Below are 8,773 nucleotides of genomic sequence, written 5' to 3'. Positions count from 1 at the left end.
TGTATTATATACCAGATTTTAATTGTTATGCATATTTCTCTTCCCATAAAAAAACTAGTTGTTTTTAAGCTTTCTTTCTTGACTTAAAATTTGTCGCTCTTGGATAACTTATAAATATTATAAAATAATTCAGTCTTTCATATTTTGCCACTTTAGCTCTTCTAAGCTGAATTATGTCTTCATTATTCCAACATAGTAAAATTGGACTCCTAGAAACTTTAAGTAGTTTAGTGCCATTGTGATACTTTAATAGTAATAGTAATAGTGTCATTGTGAACTTTATGTGCTTTCTATGAGTCAGTGCAGTCAATTGGAGTCAAAACAATCTCTAACATCCAGTTCTGAGATCAGATCAGCCAATTTTCCATCCAGTGTCATATAATACCCACAGAAATATGTTCATGGTCATCACTGAGCAAATCCATTTCTTTTTGCTTATTACTGGGCTCCTTGCAGTCCTTGAAGACAATTAAAGATTTTTCTTCAGGTCCCTGCCACCTTAATTAATTTTATTCTGGGTATCTTGATTTTTCTGCTTTCTCTCTCCTTCACCAACAAGCTCACTGTTGTTTAGTTTAATACTTCTCAGAGTACTTTAAGCAGCCTGTACATCAGAAAACTAGTTTCCATGTACTGCAATTACTTCTGAGACTGGCTAGCCTGCCTTTCCTCTCCTTACCACAAGAGAGGCAAATATTCCCTTGAAGCTCTGGCAGTTCTGTTTGCCTCCCCAACAGCTAGCCTTGGGCGCATCTTTCATCCACTCATGACCTATGGAACTGTTGCCAGCTGGTGGGACACCACAGAGCCCTGGATCAATATTGGCAGGCATGGCACAGGCAGTATGGCTGAAAGGTGAGAGCTGCACTCTCCCCCAGTGATATCCAACCAATCCAGTTTGGGCCTTTCTTGAAATCTGGCTCTTTTTTGAAAAAAAGTGAGGTTTTGCAACCTCCATTTTCATAAGCGCATAAGGCCAGGACTTCATGTCCTAATTACTGAGAAGGGATGTTATTAAGATGAAAGCATGGAGGGCAGTCAGGGCTCAGCTAGGACCTCTGGACACAAGTCTTATTGTAGACCCCAGAAAGCAGAAGAGAGAGCATTTCCTAACGTTTGTACTGTTCAAATACAGAGATTTATCCCTTTCCAAGCATGCTCTTTGTGTTTGTTCACTTGCAAGGTCTCTGGCTCCCCAGCAGGGAATGCACTCCCAAACCAGGTGCTGCCAAATCTCCAAGGCTGCTCTCTAGCTCAAGCTCCCCTAAAATTTATGAGAGGGTTTGTGTGTGTCCCATAAGCTTTGTGATTCACCATGGTAAAGAGAAATTGCTGAAATTCTACTGCTTTTGCAGGCTTTTTTTTTTTTTTTTGTAAATATGTTTGGAGCAAAGCAAGTCTAGGACCTTGCTTATCGTACAGTGTTTTCCTGCCTGTCTGTTCACCTACACGGCAGTCAGTCCATACCTTAAGATCATTCTTCCTGTTTTATTTGTTTTCTTTCTGCTATTTATCTGCTCAGTATCCTCCCATACCACCAATTTTGCATCGCTCTGAGAATTGCTTGGCATTGCTGGTCACCACTGACTTTTCTGCGAAGAAGAGTTGAATCCCCTATTCTTTTTTCCCTTTCTGTTTTGTTATTTTTTTATACATTGATTATATCAGTAGAGTGAAGGAAAGTATTACAGGGGGAGACAGTTTGGTAAGAGAGGCATTGGAAGGGAAGTCAGTATATATTTGTGCTGTCAGTTTTAATGCATCATTTGTTGAATCTGTATATTTTATGTGGTCCACAAATAGTTTCTGCATATCTTGTCCATCTACTGTTTTATCCCACAATTGGGATGTTGGTGTTTCGTGTTCTTTATTAGTGCTGTCCTTTCATTAATTCTTGGCATGGGTACCAGTTCCCCTGGTCTGACAGTTACAGTGGGGTCTGCAGCGTGGCTCATTCTTTCTTGCAACAGGACCATTCTCCATGCCACTCTTAGTCAGCACAGTTGCAGAGCCAACACCCAGACCCCAGCATTAAAGGCAGAGCACCCATGGCTAACAGGGCTCAAAGCCCCTCACATGGAAACCCACAGCAATGCTGTAACGCCTGTCTCTTTTTTCAAGGCGATCTACTCAGGGTTTAAACATAATCATTTTAAAGATAGAGAAAATGAGGCAGTAGGCTTTTTTAAAACCTTATAGAACAAAGACAAAATATAATTTCAATTTTCCAGATTCTCTATTGTGCCCTAAGATTGCCACATTCCTTACTGTTTGTACTATTCAAACACCAGAGCCCACTGCCACCTCTACACATGGGCAATGGGGCTGAGCTGTGCATGTTACTTGAGGAGCACCAGCCAAGAGACCTCTTGTTCATTGTCTGCTTCCGTGTTTTCCCATAGTCATGGCCTCTCAAGATGAAAGAATCAGTCCAGGTAACAGAAATGCACCTGGAAAATGAGGCAAGCATTTGGATGATAAAAGATGGGAGGAAATCAGGTGGAGATAAAAGGATTTTACAGATTATTTTTTTTAATTGGCTGAAAAAATTAGATTTATTCCCATGGGGCCGAGAATATCAAAGCTAGGAAACCAACAAACCAAGAAACAGTTGGGTGACATAGCTCACAACTTCTTGCATGAGACTAAAATTCTGAAAAGCTGATTCCACTGCACTGACAGTGCCAGGGGAGGGCTGGTGGCCTGGCAGACATTATGGAACAGACTGATTTGTAAACAATCACATGTAGAGAAAATATATTTTATATATTAATATATAAATATTAATATAAATATTAAATATTAATTATATTATATTATATTATTATAATATATTATTAATATATTATTATATTATTATTATATTATTATAATATATTATTATATATTATATTATATTATATTATATTAATAATATTAATTAATAATATATATTATTATTATTATATTATTATATTATTATTATTATAATATATTATTATAATATATTATATTATAAATATAAATATTAAATATTAATATATATTAATATATATATATTAATATATTAGATATATTATATCTACTTTCAGGAGACATCTAGAATAGGAGCAGTGAATTTCCCGTGTATTTACAAAATAGTCTCATCATTCAGGTGTTGCACTGCAGCTGGAAGAGAGCAGGAAGCTCTCTGTAGGGTGTACATACTGGTGGTGGAGAAGGATGTCAGATATCGGTCTTTCTTTCTAACAGGCAGACCTTGAGACAATACCTTGGACCATTCACAGTCTGAAGTAGAAAGGAGGAGTAAAGTGGGTTGTGTTTATGCCTGCAAAGGAAAAGCAAGAAAAAGTAGATGTCAGCTGGGAAATTGGCACTGTGCAGCAACTGAATGAACCCAGTAGAAACACATCACCAGCAGAGAATGGAGAATAAGAACTGGAGTCTGGACAGCTAGTGCTCTCTTCTCCCTTTTCCCTCAGCACACTGACTGTGTATAGTTTGGGATCAAGCCCTCACAGACACCTAAGTGCCTCTTTTCCTCTGATTCAGTAATCTGCAATCTGGCGAAACCTCATAAATCTGAGTGCAGTGGTTTTTTTGCTTTGTTTTTCTGCTGCTCTTAATAGAGGCAGAAAGAAGCCCAGTGTGAACACTGTTGATGTTGCTCAGAATTTAGAAAGTGCTTCCAGATATGTTAGGTTTTCTTGACAGAAGAAATAAAATAAAGTCCCAAATTGCTAATATGTCACTTTAAACTTAGGTAATTTGGAGGTTTTCTTGATACTCATAATCCTTTGAATCAACTAAGCCAGACATGCATAATCAATAGAAGAAAAAAGTGTAGGAGGAAGGAAAACATATCATCTATGAATACAGTAAAAAAAATAATAAAGCACTAAAATTACTATACATTATGGTTAACTGTTTGCAAATACACTTACGGAATAAATTCTCCATTAAAAAAAAAAAAGGAGGTTGAAGTGAAATAATTACCATTATGTTTGTCTGAGACAGCATTTTTCCATTAGCCACAATTAAAACAGCACTGGTAAATTAAAATCATTTCCCATTTTGCACTTATTGCGAGGAAACATTAAGGAAGGAAAAAAAATAGGAGGAGCAAAACGAAAGAAAAACAAAGCACAGTAATTAATATATTGACAACTTGGTGTAATCTCTGACCTGATCGATCATCATGAGATTGTGGTTTTATTTAATTAGCTTATGATAATTTCATACAGAATCCCAGTGTGCCAATGAAAACTGGCAAGTGAAAATGTTGACCTTCTGCTCACATATGCAGCGCTGCCTCTCAGCGCTAACAGCCTATCTGCATCAATGCTAAGCGGCTCCCATCTGACATGAGAGCTGCTGCATCGGGGGGAAGTCATTACTGCCCGCAGTGAGATCAGAGTTTGGCTCTTTTTGGCGTATGAGAGTCTGGGGAGCAAAAGGGACATCGTTTCTTGCCAGAATAATAATTAGGTGCTATGCGATTATGGAGTGCCGCCATCAACTGGAAATGAACAGACAAGTTTCTTTTTGTTTGTTTTATTAAATGCTGTTATTGTTATTTATTACGTTCTTGGTCATCAATTTTCTTAGAGTTGCTAACAAAGTGACACATAAATCCAGTCTGTCCCTTCCTGACCTTTATAACATCATGCAGTTTTCCCCACTCACTCTTAATTCCAGATATAAACCAATGCAAAAACATGCGTTTTGTTCAATGGCAAGTTTTCTACTGAAGGCATTTCTTTTGCAGTAGTAAGCGACTGCATTAGAAATAAATATCTTAGCCAGACCTCCTGCATATTTCTCCCAATACATAAGCAAAAAAATATGTTGTGGTCAAACCTACATTGTTCCATTTGCCAATTGCAAAATAATAATAATGTTTGATGGGCAAAAACTCAGCTGTCAGGGGAGAAGACAGACGATTCTGCTTATTGAATGCTATTGACTTCATGGGGCCAATAAAACAACTCACAAATAAAAGAAAGAGGAACCGATTCATGTCCTGAGATGGTGTGACGTAGCCTTTTTCTGTTTGTATAATGTTGTGATTAAATATGGTGGGGCCCTGGGGAGCGAATTTTTTATTTGAAGGTTAAGCCAATATTAGCAAAAAATAAAATAAAATTAATCAAATGGCCCAGAGCATCACAGCCGCAGTTGATTCCAAGAATGTTTGGTTACAAAATGAGCAACTGACTAATTGTGTAAATGCTGTTAATTAGCTGTGCAGAGCCCCTAACTGGGCTTTTCCCTGTAACTAATAAGAAATCAATTAGCTAATGAAGTGGCCATTAAATGCTATGCTAATCTTAGCTGGGATATTTTTAATGTTTCTTCTTCTTCTTCTTTTTTTTTTTTTCTTTATGATCCTTCCTAATTGCCATTGCCATACGGAGCTCACAGCTTTCAGCATGTCTAATGAAACATCATTATATCATAACTGGCATTCTTGGAAGAGTTAGTGGCAAACCTGCTTCCCAATTATTTTTAATTGCCAGACATACTCATAACTGGGCCTTTTACCGCGCAGTTCAGATCCCTGCACTGTCATGTAATATACACAAAGATTGTGTTTTCCTCTTTGCATATGAAGCGTGGTTGCGGCATTGGCCGCACCGAGGACTGCACGCAGCACCCTGTACGAGGACCCAGCACCAGCCTGTGCTTGTCATTCAGATGCAGCCTGTGGGGCCTCAGCATCGTGTTCCTGCTGAGCACTAAAGCTTGATGGATCTCAGGGAGGGTTCACCTTTGTTCGAGGACGCCCTGTGCCCAGTAAACATCACCCGTGGCCAACCATCCGTAACTACAAATGCAACTGCAGCTTCTGGGTGCTGTGATCTAGCAATTATTATTGGGATTAGCAATTGTGGAGTGTGAATGTCTTCAGTATGTCCTACTGATTTTGTTGCTTTCTAAAAGAGTTCATTAGCACCATTTGTTTATGCCTATAAAGTCTAACTTAGAGAAGGGAGAGAGTGCATCTCTTCTTCAGATGGCACAGCTGCAAAATCAGGGAATCATCAACACAGAATCAGTATTTCTTCTTCAAAAGTGCCCTTTGTAAGGAGGGATGTGAGACCGACTCCCAGTTTTTAAAATGCTCCAGAAGCCACTAGTTTTTATTTACCACCCCAGCACCTATCTGGTAATGGAATCATGCTTAAACCCTGAATCTCAATGAACTCCTCTAAATCTACTGGTGCTGGAGCAGGTTATGTGTCAGGATTAGGCTGGCTCCTCCCTGCCCCCTGCAACACAATGGTACTCGAGACATCTGTGCACAAAATACGAGCTTTTTTAAAGAATGTTTTCAAAAGAGAGTCTTGTCTCTCCCGCTCCCTCTTTTTTCCCTCCTCCCTCCTTTTTTGGATAACATGCAAATTGAATTGGTTAATTCTGCACCCCAGTTTCAGGAAATCTGCCACCAGCAGCTGCCACTGTTTCAGATGTCAGGAGGATGCAGATACACTGTGACATTTTGTTCATTAAATAAACAAACCAGGTTCAGGCTAACAACATTAGGTAGAAAGCCCCATCAATTCTTGTACATTTAGTTCACATAATAGGAAGTGACAATTGTTCCTTAGCTTCATAAGCACTATATTGAAGAACAAAAGGAAAAAGCATACATAATGTGGCAACAGCAACAACAGTTGCCATAAAATCCTGCAAGGTTGATTTAGATTAATGAGGCACATAACTTTTTGCCCAAGGCTACTTAAAGTAAATGTGGCTACAAACATGGCTACTAGGGAAGAGGAAAAAATTGGCAGGATTTTTTTTCTTTTACACATGGGTTTGGTTTAATTTTTATTTGATTTGACTATCAAGTAAGAAAACTACTTTGGCAATAGACCCTCTATGGATGAATGATTTGCACAGTGGAGTTATATGAAAACAAAAACAAATCATGCACAAAAAGATACTATTTTTATACAGTTTAGTGGCATGATATTTTATGAAAAAAAAAAAAGTTAACTAGCTTGTTGACTTCAGGTTAAAATGAGAGATAGTAAAGTTCAAATTAAAAGCCTTAGATCTTTTGACAAATCAATCTATCTGAAATACATTTTCTGGCATTTGCACCAATCAAATACATTCTGACTTTTGCACCTATGAAATATAAATAGTCAATATAACAGGTAGAATTCGTCGACTATACATGGTCTAATGTGAAACTCACTAAAACTGGATATTTGTAATGCATTAAAAATAATAATAATAATAATGAAGAAGAGTGGGCTATCTAAAATCAGACCATCCTAAGGTTTGGATATCATAGATAAGGCTGTCATTCAGACTTAGACCAAAAGGTACAGACAATAGAAAAAAAAAAACTTACACATTAATATGTATAGCACCACGATGTGGCTCTTAATATTCCAAAGGGACTTCAGCAACTCCATGGGAAAAAAAAGTCAAGCATAGGATGGCTCTTGTAAATCCTGTCTGACGGAGGCTGCCCCACTGGAGGACGTGTGCCCCTTCCTTGTGCCCTCGTCTGGCCTGGCCTCGCTCTGCCGCAGGGCCTGTCTGCCCAGCTAAAGCTTTGTGGCCATTTTGGAGCATCTCCATGGGCTCATCTGTGGCCAAGGGGAAAGGAGACGAGGGGATGTCATTTCTAGCTCCCTTCTCCTGCAGGATACCTGGGCGGCCTGTCCTCCAGTGCCACAGTCAGACATGGATCTGGCAGGTGTGGAAATACACTTTCAACAGAAGAACCCTTATTGCCACCACACATGCAGAGCTGAAAGCAGCAAGTTCTTCCAGGACAGACTGGCACCAGTTTAAATGTAGTGGGGTTTTGGGCCCTTGACTTTTTGTCAACATATTCCTACATAGGAATCCTGGCTTCCCCACTCTCCGTTAGGCATCTCAACATGTCCAGGACAAATGAGGCAGAAAGCTTGTTCCTTTCTGAAGAGGGTGATACACAGTGCAAGATGAGCAGAGGTGATGATCAGAAGCAGGTGAACTGATTTCCTAGTGCCCAAGTCTGAATTCTAAAGGAATCTGTGTTTTTACTGGACAATGTTACTTATCTAAAATTTAAAAATAAAAAAGCTAACATGTATCCGTCTGATCATTCTAGATTATATTAACTTCAGCAGTTTCGGAGGACTCAGATTGTTTCTGTGGACTAGTTTATTGCTCTTCTGGAAAAGATATGCATGCTTTTAACTTCATGCATTCCCACTTCTTGGAATAATTTTTAAAGGATTTCCCCCTCTTAGATCATAGGATGAATTGATTCTGCAATGAACAAGGAAATTTTTCCTTTTAAATGAGCCAGTTAATTTCCTTTATGTGCTTCAGTTTCATTCAACCATACAAATTTGTGTGAATATCACTCCCAAGACATGTCTATTTCCAGTAAAAATATGGAGATAATTTTCATTTCCTTGGTATGAACAGCTTTTTAAGTGAAGAAGCATGATAGTCAATGCTTTGCGAACTGAAACAAACACAGTAAAATCTGTGGAAAGGGATAGTTATAATAATGTAAGAAATAGATTACATTTAGAAGAAATCCCAATAGAAAAACAATTGTGATTCTGAGTGACATTCCCCCCAAAAAAACAATGAACAAACAATATGTTTTTCAATGTTGGGTAGGTTTTTTAATTCACTGGTATTTTATAATAGGCAGATCGACTTCCCTCCCTCCCTCCCTCCCTCCCTCCCTCCCTCCCTCCCTCCCTCCCTTCCTCCCTTCCTCCCTTCCTCCCTTCCTCCCTTCCTCCCTTCCTCCCTTCCTCCCTTCCTCCCT

This window comes from Lagopus leucura, unplaced genomic scaffold (genome assembly GCF_019238085.1).
Source record: "Lagopus leucura isolate 7727_CA_CO unplaced genomic scaffold, USGS_WTPT01 Super-Scaffold_100001, whole genome shotgun sequence".
NCBI classification, from domain to species: Eukaryota; Metazoa; Chordata; class Aves; order Galliformes; family Phasianidae; genus Lagopus; species Lagopus leucura.
The sequence above is the reverse complement of the archived record's forward strand: the minus strand, read 5'-3'. Positions refer to the sequence as shown.